The following is an 11,439-nucleotide window of genomic DNA, read 5'->3' as shown; positions in this document are numbered from 1 at the left end:
ATGCATAAGGGCCCTGTGAGGAAAAAGCAAGAAGGCAGCATTCACAAGCCATGGGGCTGGCCCCTGAAGAAATAAATCAAAGTCTGGGAAGGTCTAGCCTCCAGTACTGTGTTTAAATTAGTCTATGCTATTTTGTTATGATAGCCCTAAAGGAAAAAAAAAAAAAACAATGAAACTGTGATACATATTTTTCTCATAGTGAATTAAGGTTGTTTGAGTATTTAAGCATGCTGAGTCCTAATAGTCATGGGTTATCAAGTACTTTATACACCATGAAATGCAATTGGGAAGGAATCATGGTGTACATAGCCATTCTTCAGTGGAAGACTCTATTGTTGAGCATGTGCCTTGACATTTGAATAGATAAGCAAGCAGTGTGTTTCCTTGGATCCAAAACTCCTCTACAAAGGGCTTCTAAGACTGAAACATTTAGTTAAATTGAGGTTACACAGAGACCAATGAAAAAAGGCAAGTTAAATTCAGTAGAATTAAAATATGCTCAATGAGTTTTTCTTGGAATTGGGAAGGAAATGTAGTCCTGCCTGCTGCAAAGGTAAAACAGAAATGGCAGAGTAACTTTTAAAACGTGTATCATCGAGCCTGGCGATCCCGGTGCGCGCCTTTAATCCCAACACTCGGGAGACAGGCGGATCTCTGTGAGTTCGAGGCCAGCCTGGTCTACAGAACAGAAGCTACACAGAGAAACCCTGTCTTGAACCCCCGCAAAAGTGTATTCATGGGTGTTGGGGGGGCAGCGTGTATGGAGGTCAGAGGACAGCTTTGTGTAGCAGGCTCTCTGTAGCCTGTGCTGGGTGCTGGGGTGGAGCTCCTGTCGCCGGGCTGGCCCTCCTAAGGCTGCTCTTGTTGCTCTTTTCTCGTTTTATTTGACACAATCATTGTGTTGCCTTTGAAGGTTATTTGTATCATGACCGCCATCTTGAAAAGCAAAACTCATGTGTGTGTTGCTTCTTTGTTTGCTGGCTTGTTTTTGTTGTTCACAGTGCTAAGGACTGAATCCAGGTTCTCCCCATGACCTGGCCAAGCTTGGTATCTCATTAGCTGAAAGGTCCCCTTTTCTTACAGTAACAGAGTGGCAACAGTTAGTGGCTGTCTTAAACATTATTTCCCTGTAAAACTGTAGAATGTGCAGATTTGCTGGAGCTTTCCGATGCTTCTAACTGAAATCTCAGTGATTTTCATGTATTGCATACATACAGGGAACATTTATTATGTTCCGTTTCAGTGTGAAGCGCTAACATAGTCAGACCCTATAAAGGCCTTGTGGTCTAGTAGCAAAGGTAGCTTATGTGATCAAAAAGTTATGACTGAAAGAGAAAGGTTTAGCTTCCACTATAACCAGTGGCGTTAAAATGAGCAAAAGAAATGTTCTTTACTCTTTGTAAAGAATGTTTAAATAGCATACATTTTGAGCAACCCAGTACCCTAGAATGGCTAAGAAGGCAAGGCATTACCATCCAGGATAGCAATTAAGGGCTGGTACTTAGGAACAACCAACTAAACTGCTGTCATGGTTACCTCTCTGTCTTCACCGCAGCAGGTAAAATTCAAAATGTCCTTTATATGTAGAAAAATAGAGGCATAAGATTTCCTAGGGAAAAAATCCTGAACAAACCGTAGGCTGGCCAGCACTGTGTTAATGACGTCACTAATGAATCCCTAAAAAACAAAATCTGAGTGTGGATGACCAAGGCAGGTGCTGGAGACTGGGCATGATCCAGCCAGGGCAAAACTGAGAGAATCTCCCCATGGAGGCCTTTCACACGGACAGCCTATTTTGAAAAGACAGCTCTGAAAGGGGGCGATGGGGGGGGGGGAATAAAACCACATCTCCTACCCTGCATCCTTACATGTTTTAGAGCAGATGCCAAATTAGGAAGCCCGTCCTCTGCTTTTTCTTTGGGTTATCTCTTCTTGGAGAGAGAGGCGGGGTGGTGGTTTGGAGGGTGTGTGTGTGTGTGTGTATAAACATACAGCATGGCACATGTATGTGAGGACAGCCAGAGTGTGTTCTCTGCTGCCACCCTGGGTTCTGAGGTCAGTTTCAGGTGGTTGGGCTTGCATGGCCAGCCCTTTAAATTACATAAGGTTTCCATGTGTCACACACAGTGTGCCTTTTTCTCATTGTCTGCTCCATAGTATTAATACAAGTTCTACTGTTTGGTATTCATTGCTGTCCACCACTGTCAAAAATTTGTTAAAGATGCCTGCTATTTATCTGATACTTATTTGTAGTTGAACTACTGTAAAATACCCATTAGCTAGCAGCTATAAATGAAAGCCTTCTGCTTTCCAAAGCAGCATCATAATGTGAATGCTGAAATTTGTTTTATTGTTATTAGTGCCTTAACCAGTGTATTAATGGAAATGTCTGAAAATTATTCTGTGTTTCTAATTTCTTACCCATTCCTTCCTCATCCTTTTTTAAATTGGGTCTTTCTAAACCCCTGAGTTCAGTCTTCCTTCATCATGCCTTCTTTATATTTTATTTCTTTGCCTCTCCCACTCATCACAGGTTTTCCTCTTTACCTGATACTGTTGGGTGGGCAGGGGTGGGGTGGGGGTGCTGGTGGGGGCATTGATGAATAGAGGATTCAGATCTTTAAACATCTCTAGGCTAGACCACTGCTTGTACAAAGTCACAGCTAAACAAAGCAGCTTTTTCTAGCTGGTTGCTATAGAGACAAATGACATTAAATGGAGTTACATTTGGCAGAGACTAAGTAAGTAGGCTTTGTAAGGCTGGGGGCCTCATATGCATGGCCTTTTAGAGGCAGAGACTAGAACGGCTGTGAAGGGGTCAGGTTTCACAAGTGAGCTAATGAGTTATTAGTTGGTAGATGTTGCCCAAGTACCCTTTGGTATGATTACACAGTATTTTTAAAAATACAGCTTAGTTGAGATGTACACATAACATACTCCCTCATAAGGTGTCTAACTTAATCGCTTTTAAAGGATATTCAGGACTGTGTAAGCATCGCCGCAATTATGGAGTATTTTCATCATCTCAAGAAGGTACTTTTGGGCCTGCCATGAAAGTGTATACCTGTAATTCCAGCACTCAGAAGGCTGAGGCAGGAGGATGGCTAGTTCAAGTGCAGCCTGGTCTGCATAGCAAGATCTTGTCTCAAAAGACAAAAACAGCTAAGTGTGGTGGGGTATAGAGCTTTAATCCGGGCCCCAGAAGACTGAGGCAGGCAGCGAGTGCAGTACCAACCAGATCTACACAGAGTGTGCCGGGCGGCCAAGGCTTCAGAGTCAGCTCTGTCTTTAAAAAAACTCTGTGTGTGTGTGTGTGTGTGTGTGTGTGTGTGTTTCTTTAACTATCACACCCAGTGTTGCACTTTATAGATTTTTCTATTCTGACCAGAATAGACATCTGACCAGAATCCGCATCTCTCAAATATGTCTTTGACATTTTCTTTCATGATGTAGCATTTATCCATACTTAAATCTGTTTGTGTTACCCAATAACTTTTTATTTTATGAATGTAACTCATTTTATTCATTGTCAGTTAATAGATATTTGAGTTGCTTCCACTTTTGTCTAATATATATATATATATATATATATACATATACATATATATATATATATGAACATTTGTATGCAAAATTTTTGCATATGGCTGTTTTCATTTCTCTACATTTACACTTAGGGATGAACCTGGTCATGTATGGTAACTCCTTCTGAGGAGCTTCCAGATTGTTTCCAAAAATATCTTCACCGTTTTACATTCCTATTAGATACGAGCGTTCCAATCTCTCATTACATCGACACTTGCTGTAATGTGTTTTTGAGGGGTCTGCAGGGATGACTAAGCAGTTATAACTAAGAGTTATGCTCTTCCAGAGGATCTGGGTTCAGTTCCCAGCATCCTCATGACAGTTCACAACCCTCCATAACTTCAGTCTCAGGGGAGCCAACAAAACCCTCCTCCGGCCCTGCATGGACATCAAGCACATATATGGTGCACATAATGCAAGTAGAACACTCATAAAATAATAAAAAAAGTAAATATGTTTTCGATTGTAGCCATGATGATATATATTGTAGCCATAAAGTATATTTCATTGGGATTTTGAATTGTATTTCCCCAGTGGCTAAAGCTGTTGTCCTCAGTTACATGCTGGATATTTGTGTATCTTCTGAGGAGCTGTCTTCAGATCATTTTTGGTTGGTTCATTTGTTTTTTTATTTTAGAGTTATGCTCTTCACATAATCTAAGTCAAGTCTCTTATCAATACATTGATTTAATTATTTTCTGTGGTTTGATAATTTTGGTGGTGTCTTTCCCACAATAAAAGTGCTCCCCCCCTCCCCTTCTCTCTCTTCCTCTCTTCCTCTCTTCCTCTCTTCCTCTCTTTCTCTCTCTCTCTCTCTCTCTCTCTCTCTCTCTCTCTCTCTCTCTCTCTCTCTCGTGTGTGTGTGTGTGTGTGTGTGTGTGTGTGTGTGTGTGTGTGTGTGTGATCTATTTTATCTATTTCTATTTTTTTTGCTTATGTTTGTAATTTCTCAAAACTATTACCTATTCCAAGGTCATAAAGATTACAGTAGTGCTTTTTTTTTCCTACTGTGGTGTATTTTTAGCACTTTACAATTATGTCTTTGATTTCAGTTTGAATTATTTTTGTATACAGTGTAAAGCCTGGATTCCAAAATCTTATTTCTGCAGGGGGTGTCCAGTATCCAGGAGCATCTGTTGAATACATTTCCTAGTCAGTTGGCATAGAATTCTTTTTTTTTTATTTTACATTTTTATTTCTGTGTCTGAGTGTCTGCCATGTGTGTGCACATGGAGGGCAGAAGAGGATTCCAGATCCTCTGCAACTGGAATTACATACAGACAGTTGTGAGACGCCTGCTGTTGACGGTGGGAGCCAAACTCAGACCCTCTGGAAAAGCAGCAAGCACTCTGAAATACAGAAGTATCTCTCCAGCCCCATCAGTTGAGAATTCTTACATAAAAAACGAATTCGCTATAAACACATAGGCTTCTTTCTGGACCATTGCACTGCTGACCTGCTCCCACACTGCACTGGTTCCTGTAGCTTGCAGACAGTTTCGAAATAAGGAAATGGGAGTCTTTTGTTCTCTGTTTTTCACGATTAGTTGTTTGGGATCCTTAAGGATTTTAAGGACACTTGGTCAGTACGGCGAAGCAGCCACCTTCAGTGTAGATAAAGACTGAATTCAACCTGTACATATTTTTGAGTATTTTTTAAAGTTTTAGATCATGTGTGTATATTTGTGTGGTTTGTGGGGGGGTGGGGAGAACAGGTGTCCACAGAAGCCAGAGGTGTCAGGTTCGCGGGAACTGGAGCTACAGTTGGTGGTAAACCTCCTGATGTGGTTTCAGGGAGGTAAACTCGAGTCCTTCTGAAAAATCAGTATGTACTCTTAACTGCCAAGTCATCACTGCAGCCCCACTTGTGAGGAGTATTACCATTTTACCAATACTGCCTTCTAATCAGCAAGGGTGGGTGGGATGTCTTCCTTTACCCATCACTTTAACTTTTCAGCAGTACCGTGTAGACTTCAGAGTCTTAACTTCTGTCCTGTCTGGTTGGATTTATTCCTGTAGTTTTAAGATATAATAAATGGAGGAATGGAGATAGTTTCTTAATTTGAATGATATAAGAAGAGCATCTACCCTTTCTCTTTTTTAATTAGTTTATTTTTTTCACATAATATATTTAGGTCATATTTTTTCATCTCTCCCAACTCCTCCCAGACCCTTCCTACCTCCCTACCCACATCTTTGCCAGCATGTGCTGTCCATTTATTTTATTGATCTTGGCCATTCTGATTGGTATAGGATGAAATCTCAAAGTAGCATTTTCCTGATGGTTAAGGAAGAACATTTTTAAAAGTTTTTCTTAGTCATTTGTGTTTCATCTTTTGAGAAAACTATTTGGTTCTATACCCAAATTTATATTGACTTGTTTGTTTCCTTGATGCGCAGGATTTTTTGGTTCTTTATATGGTCTGGATACCCACCCTCTATAATTGGTAGAGATTTTTTTTTTTTCACATTCTGTAGGCTGCTGCTTTGATCAAATAATGGTGTCCTTTGCTCTACAGAGGCCTCTTACTTTCATAAGGCCCCACATAGGAATTGTTGATATTAGTGCCTGTGCTATTGTTAAGAAAGTCATTTCTTGTGCCAGTGAATTCAAGCCTAATCCCCACTTTCTCTTCTGTTGGATTCAGGGTAACTGGTCTTATGAAGTCCTTGATCCATTTGGATTTTGGTTTTGTGCAAGTGATAGATAGGGATCTATTTACATTCTTCTACATGAGGCTATCCAGTTTGACCAGCACCATTTGTTGAAGATACTGTCTTTTCTACAACGTATATCTTTGACTTCTTTGTCAGAAATCAGGTGTAGAATTGGCTGGGTGTTCAATTAATACTATTCATCAATGTGTATTTTAATGCCAATACTATACTATTTTTAGTACAATAGCTCTGTAATATAGCAGGAAATCTGTATTATATTATTCATGATTATTTTAGATACCTTGTTTTTTTATGTTTTTCTGTGAACTTGAATATTGTGTTTTCAATTTCTGTGAAGAATGTGTTGGAGTCTTGATGAGGATTGCATTGAATCTGTAAGGAGATCTTTCCATCTCCTGATACATTCTTCAATTTCTTTTTTCCGTGTCTTAAAATTTTTTATCATACCAGCCTTTCCCTTGCTTATCACAAGTTATCACAAGATTTGTTTTTCTTGATTTCTTCCTCAGTCTGTTTGCCATTCATATATAAGAAAGCTGCTGTTTGGGGGCTATTTTGCTGAAGGTGTTTGTCAGCTATAAAAGTTTCCTTGTGGAGTTTTTAGGATCATTCATATATATAATCATATCACCTGTCCACAGGGTGCTTTGCCTTCTTCTTTTTCTACTTGAATCCCTTTGACCTTCTTCAGGGTCTCACTGCTCCAGTTACAACTTCAAGTGCTAACGATATTGAATAAGTATGGAGAGAGTGGGCATCCTTGTTTTGTTCCTGATTTTAATAGAAATGCTTTGAACTTCTCTGTTTAAGATGAAGTTGGCCATGGGCTTGATGTGAATCATCTTTATTAGTTGAGGAATGTCCCTTGTATCCTTAGTTTCTCCAGGACTTTTATCATGAAGGGATACTGGGTTTTGTCTAAGGCCCTTTTTGTGTCTAACGAGATCATCATGTGCTTTCTCTCTTTATGTGGTAGATTACATTTATTTATTTATGTATTTATTTATTTATTTATTTATTTATGTTATAAATCCTGCACTATCTGAAGCCAACTTACATCTATCCTTTCTGGTGAGATACATCCTTAAGAGCTGAGGTGTGAGCAGTAGTACTTTTTGGAACACATTTACCAGCTCGGAGCTTCCCTTTGAGTGTGTGTGTGTGTGTGTGTGTGTGTGTGTGTGTGTGTGTGTGTGTGTGTGTGTGTATGAGGTGGTGTTGAGTTGGGAGAGGGAAGGAAGCATACAAGAGGAGGTTTGTCACACACTCGGAACAGCCATCCTCACAAAGTTTTAGGCACTTTTGCATAAATGTTTCTCGAGAACTTCTTTCTCGTTCCAGAGAGCGTAACTCTCGAGTTTGGAGAAATCGTTTCCATTAGTTATGCTTGTTTCACTGGGGAGCATGCCGCCCAGGCTCTTCACTCCCATTCCCGTCGTGAGGGCCCAGCCGTGACAGTTCTAATCCTGCTTGCATTGCTGAGTTGTTTGTGCAGCTGTCATAAGTGGTTTATCAGGAGCCTCTGCTGCCGGTGACCCCCTTTCGTGTTTTCAAGGACTTTTCCTTACAGCGTCACTGGCTTTTTGTGTAGTAATCCCCCCCCCGCCCCCCCCCCCCCCCCCGCTGTTACCTTAGGATGGAAACAACGGGAAAATGGGTGCCCTGTTATTGTTTGTTAACTTGTTGAAATTGCCAAACATTCCATTGAGCAACCTTATTTTTGTTTTGTAAAGGACAAATTTTTTCCAAGTATATGACTGCCTCTGACAGGTGACGTTTTATAAAAGACCACATAGCATGTAGGGACTAAAGATGCTGCTACTTGGGAAGTACCAAGGAGGAAGGAAATGTTCTTAGTAATCTGTTTCACAAAGAAAGCAGGATTGAAGTGTATGGCGAGAAATCCACAGAGTCTTTTAAAAGGGCAAAGGAATTTATTAAGGGAAAACCTCACTGAACAGCACAGAATAGTCACAGGTTCCAGACTGCTGTTCTGGCCTTCCATATCCCAAACCGCTAGGGAGCGAGAGAACCAGCGTACATGCATCTCAGGTCTTAAGGGTTGCAGAGAGGTCACAACACAGGGGCATGTACTTCAAGGTCATAGGCAGGTAGTGCAGTAACCTACTACATCTCTAGGGGTGGTGCTTCAAGGTCATAGACAGAACTACAGAATCTACTACAGAACTACCTCAAGGGAGTTAGAGAATATAATAACCATTATTATACCATTACATTAATCCTTGGCCAGCATGATATTTGAGCATACTATATGTTTAAACACATGCTTTGATATTAGCTTGCTGAATTGATAAATACAAGCATCCTTAAAACACACACACACACACACACACACACACACACACACACACACACACACACGATGAGTTGGGATTCTCCCCTTGCTCATTGGTTGTTTTCTGCCTTCCTGTTCTTGCACTAAATTCTCAAAGTGTAAAAGTAACACCATCCTGAATATAAGCATTTGGCATGCTAAATACTTAATATTTATACTATGTTTTCAGCATTAAAAACACCCCATTCCCCTTTGCCTCTCAAAATAGAAACTGTTTTCTTTGTGTATCTGGAATTCAACAAATTAAGAAATGTTGTTAAAAAAAAATAAGTATGCATCTTAGGTTTTAACTGTTTGCCACAAATTTCAAGGAACACCAAAGGAGCCCTTCTGTACTAAGAGTCACAGGATTGGAAAGGACTTTAGGTTACTTCTGCATTGCATAAAATACCTTTGTATGCTTTCTTTGACAAATACCAATTCCTACTCTAAATGATAAGGAATGGGGACTCTAGTGGGATTATAACCTTATTTGTGAATGCTGTAAATTTCTAGTCCTTGAAAGTTATTACAAACTATTTAGGATAATAAAGAAATGCAGGTTAGTAGTTAGTCACCTATAACATGCAAACTTGTAGACATGTTGGATATGTTTTCAAGGCCAAACAGATATGTTTTACATAGATAGATGGTCTTCAAACACTTCAGAGATCTACAGAATATGGCATTTAAAATGGTTTAATAACAAAGTTTTTCATGACAGTGAGACACGTCTGCTCCTGGCAGCGCCAATTTACTTCAGAGATGATGATGGCCATTGAAGAAACTCCATATGGATTTTGCTTACAGTGTAGCAAAACTAGCCACTTTAGGAATGCTAAAGGTTTTCATACCACCCCTCAAAACACCCCTCAATTCTAGCTTTCTCTCTCTAAATCCCTCTCAAAACACCATCTCCCCTTCCCCCACCTGATCCTCCTGTTTCTGTCCCTACCCCACACCCAGTCTACCCATAAAATCTATTCTGTTTCCCCTTCCAGAGAGATCCATGTGTCCTCTCCTAGTCCCTTCCTCTAGAGCTAACCTCTCTGTCTATGAATTGTAGTTTGGTTATCATTATTTAATGGCTGATATCTACATATAAGCAAATGCATACCATATTTATCTTTCTGAGTCTGTGTTCCTTCACTCAGGGTGATATTTTTTTCTAGTTTTATCCATTTGCCTGCAAATTTCATGATGTCATTTCTTTTAATGTTTGAATAATACTCCATTGTGTAAATGTACCACATTTTCTTTATCCATTCTTCTGTTGAGGGGCACCTACATTGTTTTCAATGTCCTTATAGGTGCCCTAACTAAGCAGTCTGATCTTTTAGGAGTACCCAATAGTATCTCATGCTCTTATAGAGGTGGATGCAAAAATAGCAAACAGTTGTTAACACTGATGAAAATGAAAAGCATGTTTCCAGTCACAATATTGAGGAGGTAACAGCTCCTCCTATGTATGGTTGGATTCTGACTCACCCTTTATGGACTCACTAGTCAATAAAGCAAAGTGGTCAAAAATGACCTGGGAGTCAGCTACACTTGATTTGAATCCTGTGTCACTCTGGCTACTAGATGGCAGGCAAGTTTCCTAGGACATATCAGCCTCCGTTTATTTTTCTGTAAAAGCGGATAACAGCAGAAAACAGTGAGTCTAAGTATGTAAATGGAATACATGGAAAGTTAACCAAAAGGAATATGACACATGATGAATACTTACAGTGGCTACTGCTGATAACAATGAATACATTTCTGGACAGACTGACCAAGGTGGGGAAAAGTAAAAAGAGAAATCCTAAGTTGCAAGTATCAAGAAATAAGGAGGGGACATAATTATATACCTTACAATGAACTAAGAAAAAGGAAACTCTGTTATCAGCTTTATACTATTTATAAAATTGGTGTTATTATGCAATGTTTATCTTAACTAATATGTCACACGAAGTATAAAATTAATTCAAAACTGTTAGATATAAATATAAGATACATTATAACACTATAAAAATAATAGGAGAAGACACAAGAAATGAGAAGTTTTTCTGTTTTCCAGTTCAACATGTAGGGAGAAAAGTCACTACTTTATCTGATGAGTGTAAGGATGAGTAAACTGAAAAATAACCCTTTCTGATCCATCAAAGAAATGAGGACACGGCACAAAACACTGGCTAGAACTGGAGGCAGTCAAGGGGATGCTGAGAATCACAACTTGCCTGGCTGAACCTCTGTCAAACAAATACCCAAAGAAACAAAACCGAAAACCATCAAAGGAATACAAAGTCCTCAACCATAACTAAAGCTTGCTGGAAGCATAAAGTGACAAGTTGGAGTTAAAAGTCATCACAGGTCCCAGCCATGGGGGACACCACACTTCCGTAAGTTTTACCTCTAGAAGATAGAATCTCTCAGTGAAGACAGAGGCCACTTTCTGCTTCCAGCAGCAGAGGAAAGGGCTATTTCAAATATGCAAGATTTGCTGTTCTTAACAAGGCCTGTCCTCAGGAGAAAGGATCTTACCAGAGCTCACTCTGCCTGGGAGGGGATCTCTGGTTTCAGCTTCCTTCAGCCATCCCATAGCACGCAAGGTGGGAAAGGAGGGAAAGGAAAAGAAAACCCCAAGCTGAGAAGCACTTGTGAAATACACAGACAAGGTACACAGCTCAGTAAAGGGCTTCGGGATGCTCCAGCCATGCCCCAACTCAACACCACAAGACAAAAGGCCATTCCTTTATTTACCTTTCAACATTACCTTCTATTTACCTTTCAACAACAAACTCCGTCCGAAGTGTGACACAAGGCAGAACCATAATCTGAAGGGACAGAACAATTACCAGA

General features: G+C 39.9%; 1 protein-coding gene across 3 annotated transcripts in view; it reads left to right on the top strand.

Annotated features, from left to right (window-relative positions):
* The window catches only part of Mcm9 (minichromosome maintenance 9 homologous recombination repair factor), a 72,727-nt gene that overhangs the window by 33,580 nt on the left and 27,708 nt on the right, over positions 1 to 11,439 (top strand). The gene's annotated exons all lie outside the window — the stretch shown is intronic.

This window comes from Peromyscus maniculatus, chromosome 16, assembly GCF_049852395.1.
Source record: "Peromyscus maniculatus bairdii isolate BWxNUB_F1_BW_parent chromosome 16, HU_Pman_BW_mat_3.1, whole genome shotgun sequence".
NCBI classification, from domain to species: Eukaryota; Metazoa; Chordata; class Mammalia; order Rodentia; family Cricetidae; genus Peromyscus; species Peromyscus maniculatus.
Note: the sequence above shows the minus strand (reverse complement) of the source record. Positions and strands in the feature narration are given on the sequence as shown.